The sequence below is a fragment of the Chlorocebus sabaeus genome, chromosome 1 (genome assembly GCF_047675955.1).
Source record: "Chlorocebus sabaeus isolate Y175 chromosome 1, mChlSab1.0.hap1, whole genome shotgun sequence".
Lineage (NCBI taxonomy): Eukaryota > Metazoa > Chordata > Mammalia > Primates > Cercopithecidae > Chlorocebus > Chlorocebus sabaeus.
This window is the reverse complement of record NC_132904.1, coordinates 100045153-100054071: the sequence shown is the minus strand read 5'-3', so window position 1 is coordinate 100054071 and position 8919 is coordinate 100045153. Positions and strand designations below refer to the sequence as shown.

Below are 8919 nucleotides of genomic sequence, written 5' to 3'. Positions count from 1 at the left end.
GATCAAAAATAACAACCCACAAGTGGTAATTACAGTGGTACCATTCAAGAGAATTAAAGAATGTGAGTCCAGCATAAAATAAAGATGGAAAAGATGAAAGAAGAGGTAAAAAATTGAGAAAATATAAGGAAAAAGTATGTGTATCTGTACTTATATTCACACTTACACACACTCAGTCCCCCTCAACACACACACACACCCACTCCCCCCACCCCCCATACAAAAGCACATACATGTATATATTGGAGTAACTGAAGAAGAAAATAGAGAAAATGAGACCTAGGTGATACCATTCAGGACATAGGCATGGGCAAAGATTTCACGACAAAGATGTCAAAAGTAATTGCAACAAAAGCAAAAATTGACAAATGAGACCCAATTAAACTAAAGAGCTTCTGCACAGCAAAAGAAATTATCAACAGAGTAAACAGACCACTGATAGAATGACAGAAAATGTTTGCAAACAATGCATCTAATAAAGGTCTAATATCTAGCATCTATTAGGTTGGTGCAAAAATGATTGTAGTTTTTCCCATTAGAAGTACTTACTTTAAAAAAACACACTTTTGCACCAACCTAATACAAAGAAACAAATTTAAAAGAAAAAACATATTTTAAAAGGGGGCAACAGACACGAACACTTTTCAAAAGAAAACATATATGACATGTAGCTAACAATCACATGAAAATAAGTTCAAGATCACTGATTATTAGAGAAATGCAAATCAAAACCACAATGAGATACCATCTCATGCTAGTCAGAATAGCTGGTATTAAAAAGTCAAAAAATAACAGATTCTGGTGAGGTTGCAGAGAAAAAGGAACACTTATACACTGTTGGTAGGAGTGTAAATTAGTTCAACCATTGTGGAAGACAGTGTGATGATCCCTCAAAGACCTAAAGACAGAAATACCATTCGATCAAGCAATTCCATTGCTGGGTATATACCCAAAGGAATATAAATCATTCTATAAAGGCACATGCACCCGTATGTTCATTGCAGCACTATTCACAATAGCAAAAACATGGAATCAACCTAAGTGCCCATCAATGGTAGACTGGATAAAGAAAATGTACATGCACCATGGAAAACTATGCAGCCATAAAAAACTGGGATCATGTCTTTTGCAGAAAGACAGATGGAGCTAGAGGTCATTATCCTTAGCAAACTAACACAGGAACAGAAAACCAAATACCACGTATTTTCACTTATAAGTGGGAGCTAAATGATGAGAACACAAGGAAACATAGAGGGGAACAACACACACTGGGGCCTATCGGAGGGTAGAGGGTGGGATAAGAGAGAGGTTCAGGAAAAATAACTAATGGATGATGAAATAATCTGTACAACAAACCGCCATGACACAAGTTTGCCTATGTAACAGACCTGCACTTGTACCCTTGAACTTAAAATAGAAGTTAAAAAAATAGAGAAAATGAAACAAGGGTGATATTCAAAGACATAAGTTTATAAAAAATTCTAAAATTCATGGGAAAACATGAATACTTAAACTAAAGGAACATGCAAAGACTTGAGCAGAAAAAAAATTAACCTATATCTGCAGGGGCCTTTGAAAACAGTATGCTGAGAATAGATAGGGCTCAAGGACAGTATCTCCAACTGAACTTTTAATGAACTCCCGTAGGCGCCAAGAAGGCGGGTAGATAAGAAAGAATATAGAAACAAGGTACTGAGTAGAAGGTTACATGTGGGAAAAGAAAGTTTGTTTTGCATTGCATTCTTTCTGCTGACCTGAGGTTTATGGAGTATAAATAAAGTGAGGCGGAGGCTCTGAGTGCGGCCGCCATGTTCTCTGTGTGTCTTTGTCTTTGTGTGTGTTCTTTCATTCTCCACCACCCCCGGTGCGGCCCCCAACAAGTGGCGCAGCGAGCAGGGTCAGCACGGGTGAGTAGGGGAGAACAAGAAGGGGAACCCCCTAGGAGCAGGTAAGGCTCAGATATTGTTAAGGGGAACCTTCTTAAGCTTTCATTATGGGAATTCCATCTCTCTGGCCTCAGAGTATTTATGGCTGTTTCAAGGACTGTTGCTGTCTATGGGAGTAGAAGTGAAAGAAAAAGACTTTGAAGCGATTGTTTGCCCATGTTGAATAACATTGTTACTGGTTTCAGTATCAGACTAAAGTGCAGCTGAATCGGAAAAAATGGTTACAGGTAGTAAAAGCTTTGCTTAGAGCTCTCCAGTTAGGGGATATTATGCCTCTAAAATTGTGGACCTTGTGTAACTCTATCACTCAGACATTAGAGTTACTTGAGACTGATTCAGAGTGTGGTAATGTAGCCACAGGAGGAAAGGTATCTGAGGATTTGGAAAAATAAAATAAAATAAAATAAATCTGAAATGGAGCCCATTTGTGCCAGGGTAGCAAAAGGGGGAGAAGAGAAAAAGCCAGCTCTTCCTTCTTCTAAGGGAAATTCTGACATGCAGTGTATTATGGAAATGCTTCAACAAATATTACAGATACATTCTTCTAATTCACCTTTGTGAGCTTTCCCTGTTTCTTTTCCTTCTGCCCTGTTAAAAGAGAATTTTCCAGTGCCTCCAACCCCCGGGCTTCCTTATCTTTACCTTTGTTTGGCAAAGTTTTCTCAGTGCCCCCAACAGGCTGAGACGGCTGAGGGGGCTGAGGGGCTGAGGCGCTGAGGGGTGGGCAGCCTGGCGGGTCCCTGCCACAGGGTCGACCGCACTTCACGTGGCCGAATCCCCCGGGCTGCTTTCTCTCCAGCTGCTCAGCCACTTGTTTTCTTACCATGAACCTCGGGCTCCTGCTCGGCGTCCTTTCTTGCTCTGTCTCTGTTTTTGCTGCATTCTATCGGCAAGTCTTTAATTTAGGATATTTCACTGATATAACTGAGGATGAACTGTGTTTTGCAGCATTTTATTTTATTACGCGCTTTCTCCTAGATTTTGGTATCCTTTTTATGCTGACTTGATTAAACATTTTGGAAACTTTCCGGGAACTGATAAAATAGCTTTGATATGATCTTTTTCTTGAGGTCATAAAATAATTTACTTTGAAATGTCTCAGCCTAACAACTTTTGGGCTTTTGTTGTTTTGTGCAGAGGTGGGAAGGCTCCTTTGCATTTTTGGTATAACTTCTGTGTTAATGATTTTGTTGTTTGCTTCGCACAAAATCACTTAGTGATCCGTGTTTTCCAGCTTAGAGTTAACATGTATCATTTTGTGAATTAAAAAAATGTCTCGTAAAAAAAAAAAAAAAAAAAAATTTTAAGGAGCTGGATCTGTTTCCAATTATTTGTGCTTCTTTTGCTCCTAATGCTTAGTTTTCAAATGGTGGCAATAATGTCCAATTTAATGCCTTACAAATTAAATTTTTAAAAAGAAATGAAAGCTACCATTTCTAACTATGAACCCCTATCCTTGGTCTTCTTGATATTTTTTCATCAGAAAATTTGATAATTTCTATAGACTGGAAGACTTTGGGGAAGGCTTTTCTTGATCGTTCTCAGTGGTTACAATTGCACAGCTGGTAAATGAACAAGGCGCATGTACAGGCTAGAAAAAATGTTATGTGTGATCCCCCAGGAGCCACTGAGGAACAACTCACAGGCACGGGCCAATATGCTACTTTTAATGCTCAGGCTGGTCTAGAAGATGTTGCCCTTACTTAAATCAAGACTTTGTTTTTAAGGGCCTAAAATAAGGTAGAGATAACAGGAAAATCTTCCCTTTCCTCTGTGAAGATTTTACAGGGCACAAATGAACAATATTCAGATTTCGTAGCCCGTCTTCAGGATGCTGTCTTGAAAATTGTGGGTGCTGACCTTGCTTCAAAAATTTTGTTACAAACGTTGTCTTTTAAAAATGCTTATGCTGACTGTCAAAAATTGTTAAAATCATTAAAGGCCAATGGGGCCAATTTAGATAAATATATTAAAACTTGTGTTAGTGTTGGAGGGGCCCCAACAATTTATGTCACCAGGTCTGAAAGTGTAGTTGGTTTATCAGTCTTTACAAATGAGAAATATAAGAAAGGAAAAGAATGCACAAACTAACTAGGTTTCTTGTAATAAATCACTAAACTAGTCCAAGGACCAAAAAATACAAGATCAGCATGACTCTGAAGGATGTGAGATTATGGTTCTGCACTTGTTACATTAAAGAGCTAAAATTAATAGACGTAATATTAACAATAATAACAGTAATAATAGCCATTGTATACTGAGTACTTACTATGTGTCTACTACTGTGAAAAAATCTTCACTTGCATTTAGTTCTTCCAACATCCCTTTAAGACTGACAAATTTTATAATTATTACCATTTTGTAGACAGGAAAACAGAGTTAAGACAGTTTTATAAAGGTATCCAAGGTCATATAGCTATTATATTTTGAAAATATGACTTTCTGTCCCCAGAGCTTACATGCTTAACCCTTTCCTCTAGACTGCTCTATAAAGTACAAAAATGGTAGTCACCCTCCTTGGAATAATCGGAGGAAAGAAAAATCAATAACTAAGTAAAAGTTGTATCTCAGCACCAGATCCAATCCCAACTTCAAGTATCCATTTAGCCTTGGATAGCATCATTGTGTTTTGAAAACCAAAATCCGTTGAGTATTTTGTGGTCCACTATTTTTTACAAAGCAGATACTCTATTGAATAGTAAACTATGAACTGAATTTCTGTACCTGTAATCACCTTATTTGTTTACAAATATTTGTTATTGACTAAATCTGCATACAATACCCAGTGAGCAATGGCCTACAACATCAAGGAATAAATTCAAGTCCTCCTTAAGGATCCCACACCTTACCCCAGTTTCTCAGCTTTATGTGGCAACTAAGCAGAGCGCCGCTGCTGACTTAGTTATTACTCAGCCTTATACTTTGTCTCCTAATAGAGGAGTATATAAATTAGCTGTTAGAGAGTGTGGCCCTTTGCCAAAAGGACATAATGTTACTAATAAAAGTCTTATTATGGTTTAAGTCTCACAATTTATTTGCCTAGAGGCAGGGGAATGTATTCTCAATAGGGAGGGTTTGGTAGCACAGAAAAAACTGTTTTTTGGGAAACTTTAGTTTCTAACCAAAAGCCCTTATGTTCTTTGCACATTAATGAAATAGTTTTTAAAGGGTTAATTGATACGGTGGTAAATATGTCTATTATTTGTTTAAATTAGAGGCCTATACAATAGGAAAAAAGACAAGTTGCAGTTATACTCACTGGCTTGGGTGCTGCTTCTGTGGTTTATCAAGACGTAGAACCTTTAACCTGTGTCGGTCCTAAAGGTTAACAAGGTCAAGTGTTTTTTTTATTTTTATATTGTTCCTATCAATATTAATTTTGGGGAACAAGATCTTTCACAACAATTTGCTGCTTTTTAAAACATTCCTCATATTTCCTCAGCTGCCAAAAATACGATGTTCAAAATGGGCTACAATCCTTTAAACTCATAGCCACCACTCCTATTTATGTGAAACAGTGACCATTATTTAAAGAAATACTTAGGATTCTAAAAGAGTAAGTCAAAAAACAAATGGCCGAGAGGAATATAAAGCCACGTATTTCTGCATGGAATTCCCGTCTTTGTCTTGTCTTAAAACTATAAATGTTTACATTAAACCTAGGGAAAGTTTACAGCCTGGTCTTCCTAATCCTGCCCTTATCCCACAAAGTTAAAAATTAATGGTCATAGATCTCAAAAATTGTTTTTTCTTTATTCAGTTACAACATCTTTTTTCTATTCTAGAAGGAGACAGTCACTTGGACAGCTCACGTCATTTAACTCCTTTGGCTTTACAGGAACTCCAGCTTGTGGAAGAGCAACTTCAAAAGGCTCATTTACATTATATCCTTCCCGATGTTCCCCTTTCCCTTTGTTTATTTCATACTTTACATTCTCCTACAGGAATGATTCTTCAGACCAATCAGCCGCTAAAATGGATCTTTTTGTCCAATAAAACATCTAAATACTTGGCTACTTATATCGATCGTTTAGCTGAACTGATCATCAAAGGACGGCATCACTGTCGACAACTTTGGGGAGGAGATCCTTCCTTAATTATCTCTCAATTCACTCATAGTCAGATCATTTATCTTCTTGCAACTTCTGATTCTTGGCAAGAAGCTTCATCAATCTTGAGTTACAGTTTATCCTTATCCCTCGGTGCAATAGGGAGAATTGTTTACTATTCTCATGGTCTTACTTAATTTCCCTACTACTGGTTGAAATATTGTTAGTGATTCTCAATATGCCGTTTATGTTACTTCTTATATTTCTCAGGCCACTTTACCGCTTTGTGCTACTTCTTCTCTTCAAAAACTCTTTTCCTTGTTATTTTCTACTTTGAGCCAACGTCGAGCTCCTTTATTCATCACTCATCTTTGTTCTCATTCTCAACTGCCTGGACCATTAGTTCATGGAAATACTCAGATTGATTCACTTCTAATTGGCCACCTGCAGGCTGCAGAACAAGAACATGCTCTACATCACACTAATAGTTCTGGCCTTCAACGACGGTTTCATTTAACTCATAAATAAGCTTGTTCTCTTATTCGAGCTTGTCCTTTCTGTGCTCCTTTGAGCATTCCATCCTTCCATCCTGGAGTTAACCTGAGAGGTACTCAAGTTAATCAAATTTGACAAATGGATGTTATACATATTCCTTCTTTTGGACGATTAAAGTATGTTCATCATACCATTAATACTTTTTCTCATTTTCAATGGGCCACTCCGTTGCCATCTGAGAAAGCTGATTCTGTTATTACACATCTCTTAGCTTGTTTTGCCATTATGGGCATTCCTTTTATACTTAAAACTGATAATGCCCCTGCCTATGTCTTTCATAAATTACAAGTTTTCTTACAGCAATACAATATTCGACATATCACCGGGATCCCGGGCAACAGTCAAGGTCAAGCCATCATCGAGCGCGCAAATTTAACTTTAAAAACTCAACTATTAAAACAAAAAGGGGGAAATGAGCCCCCCCAAAAAACCACATTTTTTTGAAGGTTAACCTTTCTACCTTAATTTTTTTGATTTTGAAGGTTCTTTTTACTTTAATTATTTTTTGAATCAATGGAGACAATTGCAAGACTCCGCTGTCGTAACTCATCTTTCCTCACCTCTCTCGGTGATAGTCCCCGCTGACAATTTAAAGATTTGGTATCCTAATAAAGAAGGTAAGTATGTTCAAGGGCAAGTTCTAAAACAGGAATGGGGCTATGCTCTTGTCCTTACAGGGAGCGGACCTGAGTGGTTTCCTACAAGATGATTGAAACCCTGTTGAAAAGAAAACTGGATTCAGCATGCATTTCTTCCTTTGTTGGATGTGCCTCGGTGGGGGACTTATTTCCCTTAGTGAGGCTTTGTATGAATATTGCACTTATATTCCCTTTCCACCCTTGTATCAGGGAGTCGCCTGGGGAGAGGCGGAAATTAAGGTTTTCACCAATGACACTACTTGAATGCCGTCCCCCTATATAGACAAGGACAATATAGAACGGGAAACGGAAATTATAAACAACACATACCAATTTGGAGTGGAAGAACTTCCAATATGCATGGGAAATAGTTCTCATTGTCTCCGAAAATCGTATGAAGCCTGGGTTGTTCGCTATAATCATAGTTATGTGGCTGCTAATACTGTTATTATAATCATACTGTATATAGTAATGAAACTATTCCTAGTTCTTTACCTTTTTGTCCTATTCCAGAGGTTTCTCCTAATATTGAGGTGCTGGAGTAGCAACTATGTCGGGGAAATAAAACCCGGATTTTATTAGAATACAATGGGATGCAAATAACTGATTGAAGTGTGCACGGTGATTTTCAAATAAAATTTAGTCACATACCTTTGAAATGGCACCGGGTAAATAAAAGTATTGCTGCTAACAATAATGAAACCTTGGTATGGTGTGAAGGAGGCCTAAGTACAGAGTCATCTTTGGAAGTTGTTAGCTGCAGGCGATGCCATTAGCACTTTTGTGGGGAATATGTCTCTTAATCTTTCTAACCCAACTAATTCCTTTCATATTCAGTTATATCGGAATATCTCTCGATATATTATTGCTTGTGTCCATAAGCCCTACCTATTATTAGCAGGGAATTTGATATGGGATAATAATACGGGAATTGTTAATTATACAAATACGTGTACATTTTTGTCTTGCCTCAATCATTCTTGGTGGCACAACTTTGCTGGGGATATTTATATCCTCAGGGCTCGTAAGGAAATTTGGCTACCTGTTAATCTTACGCGACCGTGGGGGGCATCACCTCTTGAAACTTATATTTGGACTTCTCTTCAGCGAACCCTCCGTGCCCTTGGACTTATAATTGCCTCGGTGATGAGTCTTGTTGCCATTGCCTCCACTGCGGCTGTAGCAGGGCTCGCTCTTCATCAAAGCATACAAAATGCTGAATTTGTGCAGCAATGGCATGAACAATCTCACCGGTTATGGCTTCAACAATGAAACATTGATTCTCAACTTGCTGAAAGATTGGACAACATGGAGCAAGCGTTGACATGGCTTGGAGATCAGCTCACTGTACTCAGTACTCGGGTAACATTACAATGTGATTGGAATTCCACTCAATTTTGTGTAATGCCTGTGCCTTTTAACATCTCTCAAAATTGGACTGTAATCCGAAAATTATTAATTGGCCATAAAAATATTAGTTTGGACATTCAAGAGCTCACTCAGAACATTTCCGAAGCATTTCGACAACAATTACATGTGCTGTCTGGAACTGTAACCTTGCAGGAGCTGGGGCAGCGCCTTGCTGCCTTTAACCCATGGACTCAGATAAAAACATGGATTTCTACAATCTCTGGAAGTATATTGCTTTGGGCACTTGGTTTGTGTCTACTTCTTTTGGTGATTCGATGCTCCCTCCGTCGCCACCAAAAACAAAAGAAAACACAGGAACAA

The 8919-nt window shown here is 38.1% G+C and overlaps 1 long non-coding RNA gene across 1 annotated transcript; it reads left to right on the top strand.

Annotated features, from left to right (window-relative positions):
• Positions 1-1566: 1566 nt before the first annotated feature.
• LOC140712759 (uncharacterized) lies at positions 1567-8609 on the top strand. The gene is made up of 2 exons (XR_012094488.1): positions 1567-1948; positions 7228-8609. It is a non-coding gene; the product is annotated as an uncharacterized lncRNA (long non-coding RNA).
• Positions 8610-8919: the final 310 nt, after the last annotated feature.